The sequence below is a fragment of the Vespula vulgaris genome, chromosome 9, assembly GCF_905475345.1.
Source record: "Vespula vulgaris chromosome 9, iyVesVulg1.1, whole genome shotgun sequence".
NCBI classification, from domain to species: domain Eukaryota; kingdom Metazoa; phylum Arthropoda; class Insecta; order Hymenoptera; family Vespidae; genus Vespula; species Vespula vulgaris.
The window spans coordinates 1,824,594-1,846,656 of NC_066594.1; the positions used below are offsets into that span (position 1 = coordinate 1,824,594).

General features: G+C 32.0%; 1 protein-coding gene, 1 long non-coding RNA gene and 1 other non-coding gene across 12 annotated transcripts in view; 1 reads left to right on the top strand and 2 right to left on the bottom strand.

Moving 5' to 3' along the window:
* The window catches only part of LOC127066254 (apoptotic protease-activating factor 1), a 71,790-nt gene extending 60,943 nt beyond the window's left edge, over nucleotides 1-10,847 (bottom strand). For both annotated transcript variants that reach the window (XM_050999752.1, XM_050999751.1), the window contains exons 1-2: nucleotides 10,790-10,847; nucleotides 8,987-9,803 (exon numbers count right to left, since the gene is read on the bottom strand). The gene's annotated coding sequence lies outside the window, so the exon portion shown is untranslated. The remainder of the gene's footprint in view (nucleotides 1-8,986; nucleotides 9,804-10,789) is intronic.
* Nucleotides 5,113-5,196, bottom strand: Trnal-uaa (transfer RNA leucine (anticodon UAA)). Its single transcript has one exon. It is a non-coding gene; the product is annotated as a tRNA-Leu (tRNA).
* Nucleotides 10,848-10,944: 97 nt separating the features above from the next.
* LOC127066279 (uncharacterized) overlaps nucleotides 10,945-22,063 on the top strand; it is a 65,129-nt gene continuing 54,010 nt past the window's right edge. For 8 of the 9 annotated variants that reach the window (XR_007782338.1, XR_007782339.1, XR_007782335.1 and 5 more), the window contains exons 1-2: nucleotides 10,974-11,122; nucleotides 11,808-12,008. This is a non-coding gene — a long non-coding RNA (uncharacterized LOC127066279). Of the gene's footprint in view, nucleotides 11,123-11,807; nucleotides 12,009-22,063 lie in introns of all 9 variants that reach the window. The other variant, XR_007782342.1, reaches the window with a different exon arrangement.

Sequence of the window (22,063 nt, forward strand, 5' to 3'; positions counted from 1 at the left end):
CGAACATAAAAGGACATTTGAGTGCTCCACCCCCACCCTCTACCTCTACACCCACACCCTCGTACTCCTTCTCTCTCTAGTATGTTCGTACTTTTCGCGGATTTCTTTCCGGTTTACAAGCGCGTAACTTCCGGCTGAATATAAATGTCCGATTGAAAGAGAGAAAGAGAAAGAGATAGAAGAGAGAGAGAGGGGTAAGGAAGGGAGAGATAGTTTTCGACCCTTCGCTGGACTTTCCCTTTTTTCTATCTCTTCTTTCGAGAAAAAAGAAAAATAAAATAAAAAGAATGAAAAAAGAATCGACGGCAACGAAATATTCTTTTTATTTCCATAAAAGAGAGAGAGAGAGAGAGAGAGAGAAACGATAGACAAGTATTTTATAGACTTTCTCTCTCTTTCTTTCTTTTTCTATTTCTTTCTATCTCGTATCGTTACTTTCTATCAGGAAGCAGTAGCATAGAATCGCGTAAATATCTTCGAGCGAAGCAATTTCAACTCCGATGACTTTGATACTCGAACGGCGAAGAGTAAAGGAAATAGATATAGATAGAGAGAGAGAGTGAGAGAGAGAAAGAGCAAATTAAAGAAAGAAAAAGAAAAGAAAAGGAATATAAAAAAAAAAATCACCGGGGCGTCCGAAGGGCATTCCAAGTGCAACGGGAAGCTAGAGGGTGGGGAAGTCTAAGGGATGAAGATGAAATCCATCAGATGGGAGAGATCACGCCTGTCTACTCGTAACAATAATGCGGCCCGCAGACAGTTTTTGTGTCCCCGTTTCTTTTTTTTTTCTTTCTTTCTTTATATATATATATATTTCTTCTCTCTCACTCTCTCTTTCAAACAGATACAAGCAAGTACTCTATATTTCTCTATCTATCCATCCATCTATCTATCTATCTATCTCTTTCTTACTCGTCGGAGCGTGTTCCATGGAGAGTAAAGGAAAAAGAAAAAAAAAAAGAAGAAAAAGGAGAACGATGAGGAGAAGGAGAAGGAGAAGGAGAAGGAGGTGGAGGAGGAGAAAGAGAGAGGATCAAGCAAGGAAAGCCTTAAATATTTAGACGGCTAATTTTCACGGAGGATTTTTAAGCCGACGAAGGAAAGTGAGAATTGAAAAGGAACGCGGTGAAGCGGAGGTGCTCTCTTACAGAAAGGAAAAGAGAAAGAGAGAAAGAGAGAGAGAAAGAGAGAAAGAGAAGAGTTCAGAGTAAGGCGGGGAGGTGAGTCCGCAAGTCCACCCCCTAAAGAAATGTCCTCCAGACTGAAATAATAATGAGAGGCGCCAGCGCCTTTAATCACGATATTAAACATTTACGATTGCCACGGCGTCCTGTTCTGTTAACAACCAACACAGTTCTTCCTTCCTTCCTTCCTTCCTTCCTTCCTTCCTTCTTTCCTTCCTTCTTTTATTTCTTTCCTTTCTTTCTTCCTTCCTATCTTTTTCTTTTACCTTTCTTTTTTCCTCTCTTTCTCTTATTTTTCTTTTTCCTTTCTTTCGTTCTCTTCACAGAGCTCCGATCTTCCCTCTCTTCGCTCCTTTCTTTTTCTTTTTTATTCCTTATTCCTAATTCCTTATTTCTTATTTCCCCGTTTTCTCCTCTTGCATTTTCATCTTCATGTCTTCTCTCCTTCCTTCCTACCTTTCCTTTCTTTCTCTTATTTTTCATTTTCCTTTTCTTCCTCCTCTTTCATTTTTAGCACAAAGCTCCCAACGAGGAGAGCTCATCCTTCTGATTTTTCTTTTTTTTTTATTTGTTCGTCCGTTTGTTTGTTTACGTTTACTTAGCAGCTTGATAACGAATGAGTTTTTTAAAAGACCGAGATTTTCGTGGATGTCTAAGTACATAAAAGATCTCGATGATAAGCTTTCGACGTATATTTCTCTCTCTCTCTCTCTCTCTCTCTCTCTCTCTTTCTCTCTCTCTCTCGTTTCTATCACTCTTCGTCGTAGATGGTCCGGTCTCTCGTCCGGTCAGAAACACGCGGACATCGACGAAAAAGTTCATTTTTCTCTGCCGACGACGTCCAGCTATCGCGAGATTATGTCCCGAACAGCGTTGGATCGACGACAATGGCGTAGCCACCAGCAAATCGAGCTCATCCTCTCTCTCTCTCTCTCTCTTTTCCTCTTCCTGCTCACTCTATACCAGTTCCTCCGGTTTGTTTTGCTTTCGCGCAATTTCTCATCCATTATCCGAGCGTACGCGAGCAGCCTCGCCGTCGCCGATGGTTATTTATGGTTTCGAAGTCGCTTGATTAATTTTTCTCTCTTCTATTGTACACGTAAAATACATACGTACTTTAATATATATACATGTGTGTGTGTGTATGTATGTATATGTATGTATATATGATACGTAAAATACATCACCGAGATAATCGTGTCGACACCAGAGTTCTCATGTCCCGTAAGAATTTCAAACAAACACAAATTTTGTTACGCTTTTTCAGCTACTTTTCAGCTCTCGATTGTTTAAAAAAAAAAAAAAAAAGACAAAAATAAAGGAAATAAAAAAGAACATAAACAGGTAAATAAAAAAAGAATATAATCTCGTACTTCTAACAATACCAAATCGAATCGAATCGAATCGAATCGTCAAAATCGCATTTTTAAGGTTCGATTAAGCCGACGATAACTCGAAGCGATAGACCGAGAAAAAGTATATTATAGAAGAAGGAATGGAAAGTAGAGAGAGAAAAAAGAGAGAAAGACAGAGAAAGAGAGACGAATTTAATATTCGGAATTTCGGTAATGTGATTTCATGGGACGTCGGCTGCAAAACGCCTAAGCATTACAAATACGATTTCCCTTTTTCGAGGGGGATGGACAAGAGGTGGAGTCGAACACCATGGAAATAGCATTTTTGCCAAAGCTGTTTTCCAATTTTTCACCTCTCTCTCTCTCTCTCTCTCTCTCTCCCTCTCTTTCTTTCTTTTCCCCCACTCTTTCCTTTTTTTCTTTATCTTCATCCTTTTCCTTCTTCATCTCTCCCTCTTTATCGTGACCAGCTAGGATCGAATTACCAGTTCGCTCGGCTGTCAACCGTTAGAAAAGACGGCCATAAATCGAGAATTAGATAGAAGAAGAAATGGAATCTCTTCTAGCTGTCAACTCGAAGAGAAGCATTATCGAGTACCGATAAAACGAAGTTATGTGAAGTTTCGTAACGACCCTCTTTCGATCTCGACGATAAATGATCACCTATCGGATTATATCGAGTACCTTTTTTAACAATTTTAAATCGAACCGATACGAATAATTTGTACGCAATAATTCTTCGTAATAAAGTAAAACAATATCTTACATATACGCCAATAACAAACGAAGAAACATTGATATAACGCTATGAAATAATACAAGGAGACTGATAAAAAAATATATATATATAACGTTAACTTTGAGTATTATGTATCTATGTATATAATTCACCTTTCTTAATACTCTATTCATCGTCAATTTTTTTTTTTTTTGCTATAATATCGTCGTCACCCTTCGACCCTTTTGGCTGCCACACCGGGATTCATTGTGTATCATCATCGACGTAAGGGTTGCTTGAAAATACGTTCGCTCGAGTTTTTTTCTTTCTTCTATCTTTTTTCCTCTCTCTCTCTCTCTCTCTCTTTTTTCATGTCGTCGCTCCTGGCAACTCTACTACGGTGTACTGTCGCATCCTCTCCCCACAACGAGAGTCGAAGAAAGTCGACATACATACATACAACATACATACATACATACATACATACATACATACAATATATATATATATATATATATATATATATATTCGAATGAGAGAGAAAGAAACAGAGAAAGTGAACACAGTAACATGAGAATGACAACAGATGCGTTGGAATGAAATTACAAGTGTCCCGGTATTGTACGGCTCTGTTGTGCCTTTTTAGTGAAATTGTTGTGACAAGCGTTTCAACGTGGTGCGACTCTCAACTCCCAGCACCCTTTGCGATTCCGCGTTTTTTTCTCCTCTCTTTTTCTCTTTTCTCTCTCTCTCTCTCTCTCTATATATATATATATATATACATATATATCTTTCTCTCTTTTACTCATTCACGTTTCTATTTCCTTCTCACTCTCTCTTTCTCTATACTCGTTTTCGTTACGAGGCCATGCTGCAAACTTACCCCTCGAAAAAGAGGAAAGGAGGGACAAAAAGACTCGCGACACTTTTGCGGTGTCAAGTCCTGGCCTTCTGGGAAAAGGGCTCGTCCTTTTCTACCCGTCCTGTTCTTACCACTGTTAATCCTATTTAATCGGCTCTTTTTTCCTTCCCGGTAGGACGTATTAGTGATTCTTACTAAATAAATAAATTTCTCTACGAACGAAACTATATATATACATATATATATATATACATGTGCAATTATAGAATTAAAGGATTTGGACACACATTAGCGATAACGAGTCTTCTTTCATTTCTCGTTTCTTCTTTTTTATTTTTGCAAATTTACAATATGTTCTAAAGAAAGAGAGAGAGAGAATCTTTATAATCCAGTAAATAATTATCCAAAGACGGAGATTTATCGTACGGGATTACAAAAGCTTCAATCGGTTATCTTTGCTTTCCCTAATTATCTATGACTATTCATCGGGTCATTTATATTCCAAGCAATTACCAGCTCCATCAGTCTCCGAATTCGACTTCGTCGAAAGCTTCTCTTTTCTGTTTTCTCTTTTCTCTCTTCACTCTCTCTCTCTCTCTCTCTTTCATCATTTATCTTCCTCGCCGAGATATTTCTCGCGATAATTGCGAGACGATTCCTAACTTTCTCCCTTAATCGAGATCTCTTCTAAACTGCATGATATAATGAAACTAGTTTTTTTATTTATTAAAAAATCAAAAGAGAAATACCTACGTATCACGACGCAACGAAAAATATTATCTTTACTTAAGATTTATGTATCTAATTCGTATATGGATAGGAAAAAAAAAATAATGTTTAAAAAATAAAATTATAATTACGATTGCAATTATTTTCTTATTACGAAATATTATAATAATTAAATTTAGATATTTAATGTTCGACGATTAAAATTGAAAGAAATAAAAAGAGAGAGAGAGAGAAATAAAAAAAAAAGGAAAAAAAAAAAAGATCTGCTAAGTGTGGGGTTCGAACCCACGCTCCCAAATGGGAACCAGAGCTTAAATCTGGCGCCTTAGACCGCTCGGCCAACCTAGCATGCTTGAATGCGCTGCTAAAGAAATGACATATAACGGCTAATACATTTTAATTAATTCTATTCGTAGAAAATAAAATGTTTCACCTAAATGTAAAATTTAAGTGTCTCTTTTTTCTTTTTTTCTTTTTATATTATTATATTAACGAGAAAATTAATTTTTCTTCTTTTCTCTCTTATTTTTTATTATTATTACTATTCTCGAGGAATATAATCTCGATATCAAAAAAAAAAAAAAAAAATACAATGCTACGCGCTGCATTATTAAAAAGTTGACGACAAGGCCTATAAATAAATCACTTTCGACCATACTGCGTACTTACTTACTTACTTACTTACTTACTAACTTACTAACGAAGACCGAAGTTACTCACTATGTGTAATTTACTACGAATGCTAATGAACCGTCTCTTTGACTTTCTTCAACAAAGTCCGTTGAAAAATTGCGGAAGTTGTAAAAGTCTTAGGGCAATTTGAATAGTATAGTCATTACTCAACTTGTTCGTCGTTCTTGCTTTTTCTGCTTCTCCCTCATTCTCTCTAATAATGGATTAAAAAAACACAAATGACTAGTAAGATCTAATCGAATATAATCTAAAGATTTCGCTCGTTTCAAGTATTACGAAAGATATGCATGTACTTAAAAAAAAAAAAAAAAAAAAAAAGAAAGAAAAACAAATTGAACGCACTTGTAAAATCAAAACTGATGAAGGTCCTGAAAAAGGTAAGTAGAAATCATTCTCTTAAAGGCTAATCTAATCGAACGCTTCTCACTTCATTTTTACGCATTACGATCTATCTATCTATCTATCTAATAAATCTATCTATTCTAATAAATCTAAATCGCGCAATCAAATCGAATCTAATATCGATTTAATGATTAATAATATTACTGCAATTTTAAATGACTCTCACACTATCTCTCTCTCTCTTTCTCTCTCTCTCTCTCTCTCTCTCTCTCTCTCTCTCTCTCTCTCTCTCTCTCTCTCTCTCTCTCTCTCTCTCTCTCTTTCTCACTCATTCGTTGGGTTTCAATATATATTGTTTTACAAGACATACACACGTGATCGTTTAAACACATCTGTGTTATAAGCTAAACAACTGATATCAACATTATTTTTATAAAAACAAATAGAAATAGATAAGATTAAAAATTAAAATCTTTAAAAAGCTTCTTTTTATTAAAAAGTATTCCTCGTAATTAAAAAGAAAAAAAAATAATAATAATAATAAATAAAAAAATAACAAGTAGAAATTCGATAAAAACGTCTCGCCGACGACAAATGATGAATGCAAAAATAAAAATAAAAAGAAATAATGGTAAAAGGAGGAAATAGAGAGGGAAAGAGAGAGAGAGAGAGAGAGAGAGAGAGAGAGACGCGTTTAATGTCGTTGTTGATGTTAAAATCGCGTGTCATGAAAATTCGTACCAGTCTACGCGTCTATCCTCTTAACCACTCGAAAAGCACCCTTACTACTCGACAATATCATTAAACGTAATCATTCTCCGTCTCTTTCAAAAGTCACCTTGAAACACTCGAAAGACTTTAGAAATAGATTGTCAAAGTTTACACGATTAATTAAGACGATTGTCTAAATCGTTTCTACTTTCGCGTGCGTGCGCATATATGTATGTATGTATATATGTATGTTTTAAACAAGATTCTGTTTTATGTGAAAAATTGTATACCTAAAACGATTGAAATTAATCTTAGTGTCTGTATGTCTCTCTCTCTCTCTCTCTCTTTTCCTCTCTCTCTATTTTTCTCTTCATTTTCTCTTTCTGACGAGGGTTGAACGTCGGTTAAACTACGTCGATATTTCAAGATTTTCAAGATTTTAAAGAAACGTTCCTGTTTAAAAAGAAGAAAACACGTGTTAAGAAATATCCCGCAGAGATATACATAACGTATACATGTATGTATGTATGTATGTATGTATGTATGTATGTATGTATGTATGTATGTATGTCGTGGAAGACTAAAAATGAAAAAATAATTAGTTAAAGCAAATGTTTCTTCGGTTTAGCACGTGTGCCAAAGATTCTTCTTTTCCCTTCTTTTAAGCTAACAACACGTGTAGAAAATTGTATCTACTTTTGTAAAATAACTTGAAAGTAATAGGAGCTCTTCTTTTTATCTTTACATTTTCTACGTCTTTTCGGCGAGGATCTACTGTTGAACGATTTGACGAGTGAACTTCTCAAATTCGATATTTTAGGATTGTTATCGCTTTTATAACGCTATATAACTTGAAAGAAATATATTCTACGTACATTATATACGTACGTGTGTGCGTTTGTATTCTTTAAAATCTTATTTCTAAATAAATTTCATTTTATCGTATAGAAAATTGTATGTTAATTCACATACAAAGTTCTATTCTATCTTCTAATGTTTCTCTTTTTAAAACTAATTATTACGAAGCTATATAGAAATTCCTCTCTCGAAAATTTTTCTGCAAAAAAAAAAATTCATTCGACAAGTGATGTCATATCGATTTCACGAAGGACTACCTTTTTATTTTATTTTATTTTTTTTTCTCTTTTTTTTTTTTTTTTAATTTCACTATCAGTTTTGATTTTCTTTTTCAAATAGTAATCTACATTTTCCTTAACGACAACTATTCTACGAGAACAAAAAAAGAAAAGAAAGAAAAACGAAACGAGTAACTTTCCTTTGAAATAATTTTTCATTTCGAATTTAAAAAAGAAAAGTTAGGTTATAAATGGTTACGATCTCGTATATGTAAAAATATTAACACGTTATCGATTGATAATAATAATTCGACGCTGTTAAGATTGAATATACTATAATTTTCGTTTCTACAATGTCACTATTGATAATCGTATCTCTTTTTACTTCTATCTTTTACGTTCTTTATTTCTTACGATCAACTGATCGAACGATTTGAAAAATGCATCAAACTCGATGTTCGAAGATTAATCCTCTATAAATCCCTCATATATGTAACTTTTACAAGTTACAATAATTATCTTGAAATTTTTAATACGTATTTACTATCATCGCTATTAAAATAATCGTCATTTCTACTATGATTTAAATATAATAATATTATATATAGATATACCTATACAGAGTATAGTACGATTATATTAATATATCAGTAATACTGTAAATAAAATGTTCAATATATTTTATCATCGCAAAATAATCGTCACTTTGTGTTCGAAATAATTACTGTAATTTAAATATTGTAATGTTATATATATATATATACCCATTTAAACAATTATATTAATATATTGATAATATGATAACATTAATATGATATATATCTATAATTCATAGATACGAATAAAAATTTGTGGTTAGAAATGATTATGCGTTGTAACGAGTTCGTATGTATACATATGTGTATATATATATTTATATATATATATGTATATATATGGACCTATTCATCTAATTATATTAATATATCGATAATACGATAACATTAATATAATATATTATATATATATATCCATAATTAATAGATAGGAATAAAAATTTGTGGTTAGAAATGATTATGCGTTGTAACGAGTTCGTATGTATACATATGTGTATATATATATTTATATATATATGTATATATATGGACCTATTCATCTAATCATATTAATATATCAATAATACGATAACATCAATATGATATATATCCATAATTCATAAATACTAATAAAAATTTGTGGTTAGAAAAGGTTATGCGTTGAACAAGTTCGTACGTGTGGACATATATATATATAAATATATATATAATACGTATGTATATATGTTAAGAATAACTTACATGATAGATATGACAATCGTTGATAACCTTCTATCATTCTTCTTCTATCTCCTATCTTCTATCTTCTATTCCAACATTCTCCATCGAAGTAATAATTCTACGACGATTTATTTCCACAACGAAATATTGATAAAACCACATACACACACACACACACACACTAACATATATATTATACACGAAATTCTCACCAGCTTTCCTCTCGCACTTTTCACATTGATTTTAAAATAACGATAGAATAACGATAGAACTTATAACTAAATAATCGGACGACAACGACGCGACAACGAAGAAGACGACGACGATATGGCGTCGTTGATTAGTACGTTTTAATGTAAACGAAGAGAATTGTATCGTTTAGATCAACGGAGAAATTCATTTGTAAACATCGAATGATATAACACGGAAGAAAAAAGAAAAAATAAAGGATGACTAATGTACGGGATACTCTACGACCTTTGAGATTATCGTCGAACGAAGAACAGTACTTCTCGTTGTGATTCTTTTTTTTTTCACTCACTCACTCTCTTTCTCTTTCTCTTTCTCTTTCTCTGTCTTTCTTATTCGCTCATGTACTCTTCTTTATCATCGTCGTTCATATAAACACTCTACGACGCCATTCGCAAGATCCGTTGGAAATAAGCCTACGTACTTATATATATATATTGTGTGTATGTATATATATATATATACATATATACTTATAACCGTTGCTTACGAAACGAGGAATTAAATTCTGAATACGTTGACTTGAAGGAGGAGGGGGAAGATTTTTACCGGTAAAACGTCGTTGCTCGTCTTAATACACGATGACCAACTGTAAGGAATGAAAAATAAAAAGAAATAAAAATGATTACTTTCAATCAATAATTTACTAAGAAAAATTTTGTTCGCCGTGAAGATTCGATGAGAGATTTGAAGGAAATGTAATTATGTTGTATTAGACGAAATGTATATTTGATATAATATATTTGATGAATGATATAATTAGAATATTGTAAGTACGTGTATCTTATAAACTAAAATAATCTGATGTTATATATATATATAGATATGTTTAATAAAATAATATTCACATATAATATTACGCACTATCTTATCGAAATTATTTCGATGTATACGAGAAAATATTATATACGAGAGGTAATGTTATTATATACGTATGTACATATATACATAGCAAATTTATGATATAACGTAACTCATTAAATATTAGATATTTGCATTATTTCGATTTATATAGATGTATCTGTAACGAAAATACATATTGTATGATTAATCTACTAAACGATTAAATATTAAATAAATAAGATAGATAACGTAGATATATATCTAAAGAAATATATAGTAACTAACATTTGATGCAAAACGATCGATTAATTCCTAAGTGAATCTTAAAAAGCGATGAATCTTCTTGGTTCCTATTCTTTTTCAGATCGTAAAATTACTTAACCTAAGAAATTTTTAATCTTAGATATTTTCGATTCTTTTTGTAACCTCTTGAATTATATATTTCGATTTATCTAAAAGAATATATTTGTTTGACGAACCATTGAACATTAAATAAATATATGAAATTAATAGTGTAATAAATTATAACGTAATTTAATATTACACGGGAATTAATTTAATAATATTGCGTGAGATTAAATCGTGAATAATGAATTAATATATACACATACATACATACATATATACATCATACATATATACATACATACATCATACATACATACATCATACATACATACATTATACATACATACATACATACATATATATATATATAAAATTTCTACGTACCTAATAGAGAGAGATGCTTACGACAGACGCACGTAACATATACTAGACGACTTTGTATTTTCCAAACTAATGTTATATAATGAATTCTAAAGCGATCGATATTATTATTTATTACAATAACAAGGTCATGTTATTTCAACATTGTTTCCTCGTATTATTTAGAATCACGTCTCTGATTGGATAAGACATCGTACGTGTATTAACTAACATTGGCTGGTCTTTCTCGACCAATTAGAGACTCGTTAATATTCGGCGAAGGATCACGTGACCCACGCGATTCTCTTTTGTCACGTTCATTTCTCCGGCGATCTTCGACGCGGCGTGTTGGCTCAGGTACGTAAATTAATAAATAATTATTTGCACGATTAATTATTCATTTCCATCCATATTAACTCGTTAGAAATACGATCATCGTCTCGGCATAGATATATTTATCATTGACATATCTGCATAAGTATTTTTTTCGAAGGTATATCTTTACTTTACCCTCTTTTTCGCGATAAAACAAACGAGAGCGACAAGCGAAGCTTTTAGAAAAATGTAGACGGTCGTACGCAAGGTCGTAGCCCTTTCGTTTTCTACCAGGATACTGGTATGAGGAAAAAATTAGCTTTTTGAAATAATCCACGTGTGTTATTGGCTACTAAGGGTCGTTTCATGTTCACCGCTCATTGTTTTCACCATTCCATGCAGCCCTGCCTTTATGCCAATACTTCAAAGTGCCATATATATCTCTATGTACGTGCTGTACCGTACATGGCAAAAGTTCCGTTCAAAGTCCATTCTCTCTTTCTCTCTCTCTCTTTCTCTCTCTCTCTCTCTCTCTCTCTCTTTCTCTCTTCCCCTTCTTTTTTTTTTACAGCCATATTGAATAAACACTACGTAACGTACATCACGTACAAATGTCGAGCATTAATAATATGTTATAATTAAAAATAAAAAATGATTTAATAACATGTGCATATATATATGTATGTAATAAATTGTAACGATTAATAAAAAAATATTTTCATTTCAGTGAGAAATTATCGACATAACCTTACAACGCGTGATAGAAGAAGGACCGATAAGAAAATGGCCGATCGAACGATAGAACGATAGAACGAGATAAATGAGAACGGACCTATGCAGTTCCCTTTCGACGAGGAGAGAAAGGAAAAGAGGAGACACACACATACACACACGTAAGACGTTGATTCTTCGTTGGAGTAACAAATGGGTAAATTAGAATTTTCTTCTTGTAATGTACATCCTATATATATATATATATTGCATCGTGGTACGACGGAGTGATAATGTGCGCGCGTGTACCGAACTGAACGTCGGTAATATACGACGACAGAGATAGAGTGGCATTGTCGATCGCATCCGAACGGTAGAAAGTACTAATCAAGAGCCTGCTGTCTTTTAAGATTATTAAAATCGTCAAAGGTTCAAAGTTTTCAAAGGGTTAATTATCCTACGGGATGTTTATGGCTGAGTTATTCTTCCCTTGACTTTTTTCTCTCTCTCTCTTTCTCTTTCTATCTCTGTTTATCTCTTTCTCTATCTCTTTCTCTGATATACACATATACACATACTAGGGAACAACAGACGGATGCGAATAAAGAAACGCACGCGGACGAACGACGAAAGGAACGCGACAAAACTGCTACTCGTAAAAGCCTCTTCCTATTTGTATTTTCTCTTGTGTACCTTTTTTTTTTCTCTGTCTCTCTCTTTCTCGTACTCTTTCTCTTTCTCTTGCATTCGATGGTTATTAAGAAAAAAGAGAAAAAGGATTAAAAAAGATAGACAGATAAAGATAAAACAGAATCTTTTTTATTAAACGATTTCTCTCTCTTTTCGTTAGATACAGAAACGAATGGATATATATATATATACATACATACATATATACAGATTTTTTTTTAGTAGCTTAGAAACGATATAACACCGATCTGTCATTTTTTAAATATAATTTCAACGCGTGTAATTTACATGTTTTATTTCATTTATGGGAGATTTTTCTTTTTTTTTCTTTTTTTTTTTTTCCTTTCTATGTAAACCTATATAAATTTCGCATTAATTATTTACTGGTTAAGTGTCGATTAATTTTTTTTTTAACAGCTTAGAAATGACATAATATCGATCTTTAATTTTTTAAATATAACTTCAACACGTACAATTTACACATTCTATTACATTTACGGGAGAATAATTTTGTTTACTATTATTTTTTTTTTTACGTAAACCTATATAAACGCTACATTTTAACACTACAAGAGAAACGTAAAGATATCTTCATCGATCAATACAAAAATCGTATATTTTTTTTTTTTAAACATTCTTCCACGTTAATACGAACAATTCGTAACGAATATAATAAATATAATAGAAGCTTTAGAATCGATATTAGATATAATTAATCATTTAGATAATTAAGAAATCTTCGCTATTACTTACATTAGAATATACGAAATTTAATTCGTCTGCGACTGAGTCAACTTAGATTAAGTATTAGTCAATCGAAGAAAGAAGAAGAAGAAGGAGAAGAAGGAGAAGAAGAAGAAGAATAAAGAAGAATAACAGCAACGTGTAGTATTAGTAGTAACATATAACAAAACATATGTATATATCGTTACTATGCCGATTATCTTCGACACTTATTACAAACCAAACGAAAAGAGAAGCGTACTTGGAGTAGACAAAGTATACAAATGCATACCTGCTCGTCGCAATCGTTTTAAGAGCGCCGGCAAGAGCCAGGCAGCTATGAAAGGTGTTAAGAGGCAGCTTTGAGCGCCCTAGCCTCTTGCGATAAAGCACTCGTATATAAGAGAAGAGTATACGTATGTATGTATGTACATATGTATATATATATATATGTATGTATGTATGTAAGTTATACAGTCTTCTTATCCATAAAAAAAAAAGAGAGAGAGAGAGAGAGAGAAATGTATTGATACTTTGAAGCAACTAGTGCTCCTGTGATGAGACATATCGTATTTCGTCGTTTTATATATATAAATATATATTTAATAATTTTTTTTTCCTTTTTTTTGTTTTTCTTTTAATTTTTGGAGTTTTCTTTCCTTTTTTTTTTTTTTTTGTTAAGTAACTTCGGACTTAAAGAGAAAGGGAGTGCAAGAGAGAAAGAGAGAGAGAGATAGTGCATTAAGTATTTTACAAGTATGTATTTATATCTGTGAATCGTATAAAAATTCGGAATGTTAAATGCACGCGATTTATGCTACTAGTGAAACGTTTTAACCACTCCCTAAGAGCATTCTTTATTTCTCTTTTTGTTTTGTTTTCTTTGTTTTTTGTTTTCTACTTCTTTTCTCTTTTTTGTTTTCTTTGCCTTTCTTACTTTCTTTCTTTGTTGCTTCTTAACGAGTACGTATGATCTTTTTATTTTTAAATTATTTTACTCTATGCAAAGAGAGAAAGAGAGAGAGAGAGAGAGAGAGAGGATGTTCGATAAGATTGAAAGTAACGAAGATGACAACGTCTGAAAGATGTCAAGTTTTGAGATTATTTCGAATGAGAATATGTGTAAGTTTTTGCAATAAGTTTGTCAAGGACATCCCGATGATATCACCCTCTTTCGTTAAGTGACTTTTCTTGTAACGTTTAAATGAAAACGAATGCAATATATATATATATATATATATATATATATATATATATATAAAATTTTCACGTTAACGAGTCGTCGTAATTATTCGATATTTCTATAAACGGTATATAGATAGATATTTTAATAAATTTATTGTATCGAATGAACGAATGAGAAGATGTTACGTGAATTTACAAGAGGACAGAGAGGGAGGAGGAGAGAGAGAGAGAGAGAGAGAGAGACGGGGTTGAGAAGGACAAAGTAATTTTACGTAGAGGTCGAATCAATATTAAAATAGCATTGTTTATAATTACTCGATAAAAGACATTGATTTCTTGGAAAGGCATTTGTCTTATTTACAATTATCAAGGTCTTCTTTGTTCTAGATATCTATGTGATTATTTAAACAACATATATAAGCTTTGTTCGCATTTAAAATATCTCTATGACTCAGTTTTGTTTTGTGTGTGTACAAAAAAGAAAATGAAAATATGCAAGGTAAATAATATACTTCAAAGACGCGAACAATTTCGTAGTAAGAATTAATATTTTTTTGTTTTGTTAAAGAAAATAAATATAGGGATATTTGTACGTACCGTTGTTTATGACAATGGGATTAAATATATTTTATCGTATCGGGATACTTAGAAATTTTTCGTTGGTGCGTAAATAAAAAATATTTTTCATTTATTTAACAAAATGTTTTATGATTTACTTATAAGTTGCGTAATTGGGAATTTTAACGAGGAAATTCAAGTCATGTGAAAATATATATTTTTTGATATCACGTATGGTATATTGGAGGGTTTTCAGAATTATTTAAACGTGGTAAAAAATGAACTTGTAAGAAACAGATGTTTCAGTTTTATTAAAAGAGGAAAGTTATAAATTATAAATATTCATTTTCATTTTCTAATTACGATCACGTTGACTCTTAATTTAGAATAATGTTAAAGATTTTTTCTTCGATAATCGCAATTTTTTTTTTTTGCAATTATTTTAGGAATACGAAAATATTTATAGAAAATTATGAACGTATGGTAACAGATCTATCATATTCTTTAATAGACTTAATTTAAGGGTTATTTAAATATAATTTTCGTCAAAGTAAATATAATTTTATATTAAAAATTAGGTATGCACTTTTTTTTCTAGAGAAACCAAGTGACATAATCGTTTATCAATGAACGAAGACAAAATGATTAATTAATTTTACAAAGTGGATTGAACGATATGGTATCTAAAAGTTTTCATTTTTTTTTTTTTTTATCTAAATCTTAGATCATTAAAATACAAATGAATCTTTCAGATTATTAAAGTAAGTAGTAAGATTCTCTTCCTCTTTTTTTTTCTTTTTCATTCTTCGAATTTAATAATCCATTGTAACAATAATTGTCACGTATCGAAGTATGAGACCTTTAAATTTACAAGACGCGTTATAGAAAGGGTGAGTTAAATTTCCATCGTAAATACCAACTGACGCACGTAGGGTTGGTAATAATGACGTTATAGATATAAAACGAATCGTTTAATATCTCGATGGATTAAATAATTCGTGTTAGGATGTTATTACGTAGACGAAGATAGAATAGATATTTACGTATACATAGATAGGTAAAATCACGATATATGTAGGAAGATATACGTAGAGCTCTTATCGGATCTATTGTAGAAAGAACCGAATAGAAACGACGAGATGACAACGACGAAAATGGGTACAACCCTCGTCGTAGTATTAAACGTTCCTAAATGAATCGTTAATCGTTAATGGCTTCGCGTTACCACGAATCTTACGATGGCGCTTATAAACCGGAAATTCGACGACTACGGATGAAACGTCCAACTGTCCAAATCGTTCACGTTCACGAGTAGACGAGGAACCTTCCGGACAATAAAGTCTAGGGTTCGGTTTATTGCCAAAAGGACATCCGGTGAAAGGTAACTTAAGCAAGCACCAGGTTTCGTTTCTTTCTAACCCCTCGCTATTAAAACGTAACGTTAAATCTACTATTATTTTATTTTATTTTATTTTATTTTATTTTATTTTTTTCTCGTCCCTTGTTCTTTCTTTCTTTCTTTCTTTCTTTCTCCTCCTTTTTTTATTTCTCTTGATTTTCTCTCTCTCTCTCTCTCTCTCTCTCTCGTATTTGTCAAGTACTTCCTTCTTCGTCTATTATTTGATTTTATTTTATTTTATTTTATTTTTCTTGTCCTTTCTTTCTTTCTTTCTTTCTTTCTCCTTTTTTTATCTCCTTTGATTTTTTGTTTCTCGCATTTGTTGAATACTTTACTTCTTCGTCTATTATTTTATTTTATTTTATTTTATTTTATTTTATTTTTCTTCTTCTTTCTTTCTCCTTTTTTATTTTTCTTGTACTTTCTTTCCTCTTTTTTATTTCTCTTAATTCTCTCTCTCTCTCTCTCTTTTTCTTTTTCGTATTTGTTAAGTACTTCCTTCTTCGTCGTAGATCGTTTTTTCGATGCGTGCACAGCATCGATGGGTACAGAAAGAGGTTGTAAAGAGGTTTGTAAGAGCTTGATGGTTTCTCCATCCAATTCGGAATGTCGGAAACGAAATAGTCGGAATGAAATAGTCGGGATTCCTGACTTTATTAAAGCTATCGGTTTTACGCCTGGCATATTATTCGAAGCTCTTTAATCTCACGAATAAGAGGATAGGTTATATCTATCGGAAAACAATGGGGTAGGAACAAAAGGAAGGAACACTAACCCGGACCGATCTTGCTTTTTGATGAGTCCTTAGTAAAGGCTATGTAGGGTTGTTTGGTTAAGATTGTAAAAGAACCCGTACGTTTCTAAAAGGCTATTTATGGCTTTTCCTTTTCGATCGTCACGTTTTAGGTAACGGGAACCTAATGGGAAAGCAATTTCCTGTAATGTCTCTCTTCTATTTCTATGTGTGTATGTGCGTGTCAATATATATATATATATATATATATATATATATATATATATATATATATATATTATAGATCGATCTTTTATAGAGCATGCTTTCTCAAATATTTCTTATGAGACTTTATGAAACTTTGGAAAATCTTGAAATTTTAACGACACATTGATTATTTGATAATATAATTAAAGATATTAACAAAGAATAAACGTAGTAAATAAATGTAAGAGTTAAGAAAGGAAAAGAATCATCTATTATGAAAATTTAATTGTGTGAGATAAATGTGTGAAACGAATACGAGTAAAACGAATATTAATTTTCATAAAATTTTTACATTATATTTCACAGTTTATATCACCTTATATCACGGGACATAGTTTGGGAAATGTTGCTCTAACGTTATACGATTTAATATATTCAATCTGTTACTATATATATATATATATTTATTGTTTTGTAACTTCTATTAGAGACTCGAACGATGTTATCAAGTTGGATATCTTTTTAAATAAAGATGTTAAACGAGTGAAAAGAATTTCCGGCTTCAAAATCGTCGTACTCTTCTCAAACGAAATAGTTTTACTTCAAACGCATAATATATATATATATATATATATATATATATATATATATATACATATTCATATTCGTCTTCTATATCCCAAAAAAATTTTATTAAAATTCGCGAGAAACGGAGAAAGTTCGGACGAAAATGATCGTAGTGTGCACGCATTGCATTTGCCATCGTAAACGTGAGAATATTGTAGCGAAATAGAGAAAGAGAGAAATAGAGAGGAGATAGAAATAACGTAACCGGAGCCATAGTGATATCTCGTCGGTTTATAGCTTTATTGGGCCCTTCTGTCCGATGGCTGAAAATTCTAATTCATTTTTTGTTACTTCGTCAGAAGAGAGGAGTAACACCCTATTCTATTTCCGTGTCTCTCTCGTTCTGTCGACTTTATATTACGAAAGAAAGAAAGAGATGGATAATATTCGTTGGTTCGTTTAGGTGTCGGTTGGATCTAGAGGCAGCAGGCAGAGCCTCAAATAATCGTAAAATTTGATAATTAAATTTAATCGTAGCCCCTTTAACGGGCTCACGCCCCGCTACCCATTGTACCGTCGTCGTTGTCCGTACGGCATCTACTTTAATGGACGATTACTCGAAAACCTTTAAAACATATGCTTTATGTACACCTTACTCGGTTGAAACGATGAGATGCGCCATTATGATCCTAACACGTCATTAACTTCGTCAGTAGCCGTGCACAATGCAGCTACGTATTTACGAATCTATTAAATCGAAACGGTTCTCTCTTTCTATTTTCTCTTTCTCTCGTTTCACGATAAAGCGATAGTAATCCTTTCGAAAAAGCTTTTGCGACTTAACGATCGTCGTTCCTCGTCATCGTCGTCGTCGTCGCCGTTTCGCTTTTTAACCCCTTAACACGATCGTATTTTTATTTATTTCTTTCTTTTTTTTTTCTTTTCTCTCTCTCTCTCTCTCTCTCTCTCTTTCTCGCGTCGACGAAATACGAAGAAATTATACATATTTCTTTATGCCTTATGTGAATCCATCTGGAAATCACGCGATGAGATTTCTGCGTTGCTCTTATAAAATCTAAAGTGCCACTCGGCTTCTCTTTCATGCCCGAAAGTCGTTAGATCCTTATACGTATGTATAATATATAGTTTATATATATAAAAAAATATATATATGTTCGTACGTACGTATGTACGTACCTACTTATGTACTTACGTACTTACATATGTACCATATTTACGTATACGCGAACGTAGATCGAATGACTCCTTCTTATCGTCGTTGCTTAAAAGCAAACTTCAATTCGAAGTCGTCCCAGAGTGCCATTCGACGAGAGTCCTTCTCTCTCGCTAAATGCTAGAGTGCACGTAATTCCACGAAAGATATGAGATAATCGAACCGAGTGGTATCAACGAAGGCCCACCGACGTCGAATTGAAATGGAAACATGCGCTAGGATGGACAGAAAAGAATGGGATTTTGAGATACGTGATGGTAAATTTATAAAGAAGAAGAAAAAAGGGTGGGTTAGATTTGAATAATCTCATTTTTATAGACCTATTGATAAATATCAATCGGATTTATTTTTATCACTTAACGATTATTGTTCTAAAAGTGACGAATTTTTTTGTTGTATTTATCCAAATTATTACTATTCGATTTTACATTCATTTATCATCAATGTTGTATTAAATCAAGTAAAAATGATAATGAATAAATTATATATATATATTTTTTTTAAGTTTAAGTTGAATTGACAAGCATAAAAATTATGATAAAAACAGATTTGATTTTTATAATTACTCGTCTTTTCGTTCATTTATTATTGTCAAATTAAATGAAATAAAAATGATAATGAACAAATATATATATATTTTGTTCTTGTTTTTGTTAAATTAACAACGAAAGTAAATCGATAGTTCTAATATTATCATTCCAATCGATAGTATTTCATTCAATCGATCAATCATATTTTATTTCATTCGTTTTTTACGTAACATTTTTTACTAATAGAATATCGTCTTATAAAAATGATCTAAAGTCTATCCTTATTACAAGATATCTATAAAATTAACGACTAACTTACGTTGCGATGCTTCTTTCGAGTGATAACGATTGAAAGAACGATTGAACGTACGTAGGAATGGATAGTCAATTAAAATTAAACAATTATTATCTAATAGCGTTGACAATAAACGTATAGAGTGAATCACAAGAAATCTCGTGTTTTAATTCGCGTGTGTAGCGACTGCTATACTGTTTTTTCTAAGTGCTGATAGATATGTATAAAAACGTCGTCGCATTTATTATAGACGATGATTGTGACGATCTTATGATACATATACATACACACACACATATATATATATATATATACATACATTATATACATATATGTACACATATAGTTGTACAGAGTTGTTCATTGGTCGATATCAAGAAGGGGTTGGGCGATGCTATTAGTAGGGAAGATTTGATGTGATGTGATGTGATAAGAGGAGAGTGCAGAGAGAGATAGAGAAAGAGAGAGAGAGAGAGAGAGAGAGAAATGGGAACATAGTAGTAGGAGGATTATAAGAGAGAGAGAGAGACTACACAATGGAGCAGAAAACAAGAGAATACGAGGTACATCAAAGTACCGGAAGTTATGGTGCGGGGAGGAGGATGCCGGTGCATCCGGGACAGACTGATAATCATCTGTACGAAATACTTTGTAATCGTTAATTACGGCAGGGCTTCGGTTCCTTTGAGCTACGAAATCGGCGCTGAAAGGGCGGTAAAAAGAGATTCGTTGGTTGGTAGGAGTATAGTAGGGTAAAAGATGTAGTAGGGGTGCCTCGCTCGCCTTTTACGTTCGTCCATCTCTCAATGGCATAATAGTAGTAGTAGTAGTAGTAGTAGTAGAGTAGTAGTAACTACGATTCATGAAGATATAAATATGTGTGTTCTATGTATTATGCCTTTTTGGTAAACGTAACAAAGAGAGGGAGAGAGAGAAAGATAGACAATCTCTCTTTCTCTCTCTCTGAATTTTAATTCATTAGAGACTATTACTGTTACTGTTACTGTTACTGTTACTGTTACTATTATTAATTTAGTGTTACTACTGTTGCTACTACTTTTGCTATTGCTGCTACAATTGTTGTTGATGTTGACACTGTTACTGTCTCTTATTTATCGTTTTACCTTCGCATTATCGACGTTTATTAGAGATTATTTCTGAAACATTGTCCATCCCTGCGAAGTCTCTATTGGATCTATCATTTGGAACGATAAAGATAGATATATTTATTCATACATTTGAAAGGATGTATCATGAAAAGCACTTAAAACGACCGACCTAGTTTTGTTCTTCGTTTATTCGTTAATAACTTCGATCGAATGAATTCTGATCCGTTTGAGTACTTTAGATACGTGTGCGATGGTCGTTTCGAATTGATTAATATTAGAAATATTATTTGATTATATTTTTTGATATCGTATAATTTGATGAGTAATTTGAATGAGAGAAAAAAAGGAAAGTAAAAGAGACGAGACTGCTCGTTTTGTAATAATCTCCATTTTATTTCATTTAGAAATATTACTTTATCGTATTTGTTAAATCGACGAATTTTTTTTTTTATAAAAAAGGACAAACAATTATTATACTCTTGCTTTATTTTATTTTATTTTGTTTTATTTTATAACAATGAACGAAGAAGAAGAATTTATAATCGTTACATTTCCTTCTGATTATGATTGGAATCATTGTTTAAAAAAATGAAGAAGTTAAGAGGAAAAAGACCAATTTAAAAACTATGATTCTCGTACTAGATTCTTAATACATACATACATACATACATACATACATACATACATACATACATACATACATATATATATATACGTAGTATTGATCTAAGAATTTTTAATTTTATTTGAGAAAAAAGAAATTGTAGCTTTGAAGAAAATAATAATCGTTAAACGCGTCTCTTAACAAATATCATCGAGCGAAAACGATGATGTAAGATGTCTGCAAGAACATAATAATTTCGTCGATCTTCGTAGAAAACAATTTCTTCGATATATTCAAACGGTTGGTAACTGTCGGGATCGCTAGATCGTTTGGTACGTCAAATCAGCGAGGCGAGCTCAAACGAGGCGTCGAGAGATTTAGCGAGAATTTAGATTCGACCAACCCTCGCTTTTGTATCCGTGAAAATTCCTTTCTTTT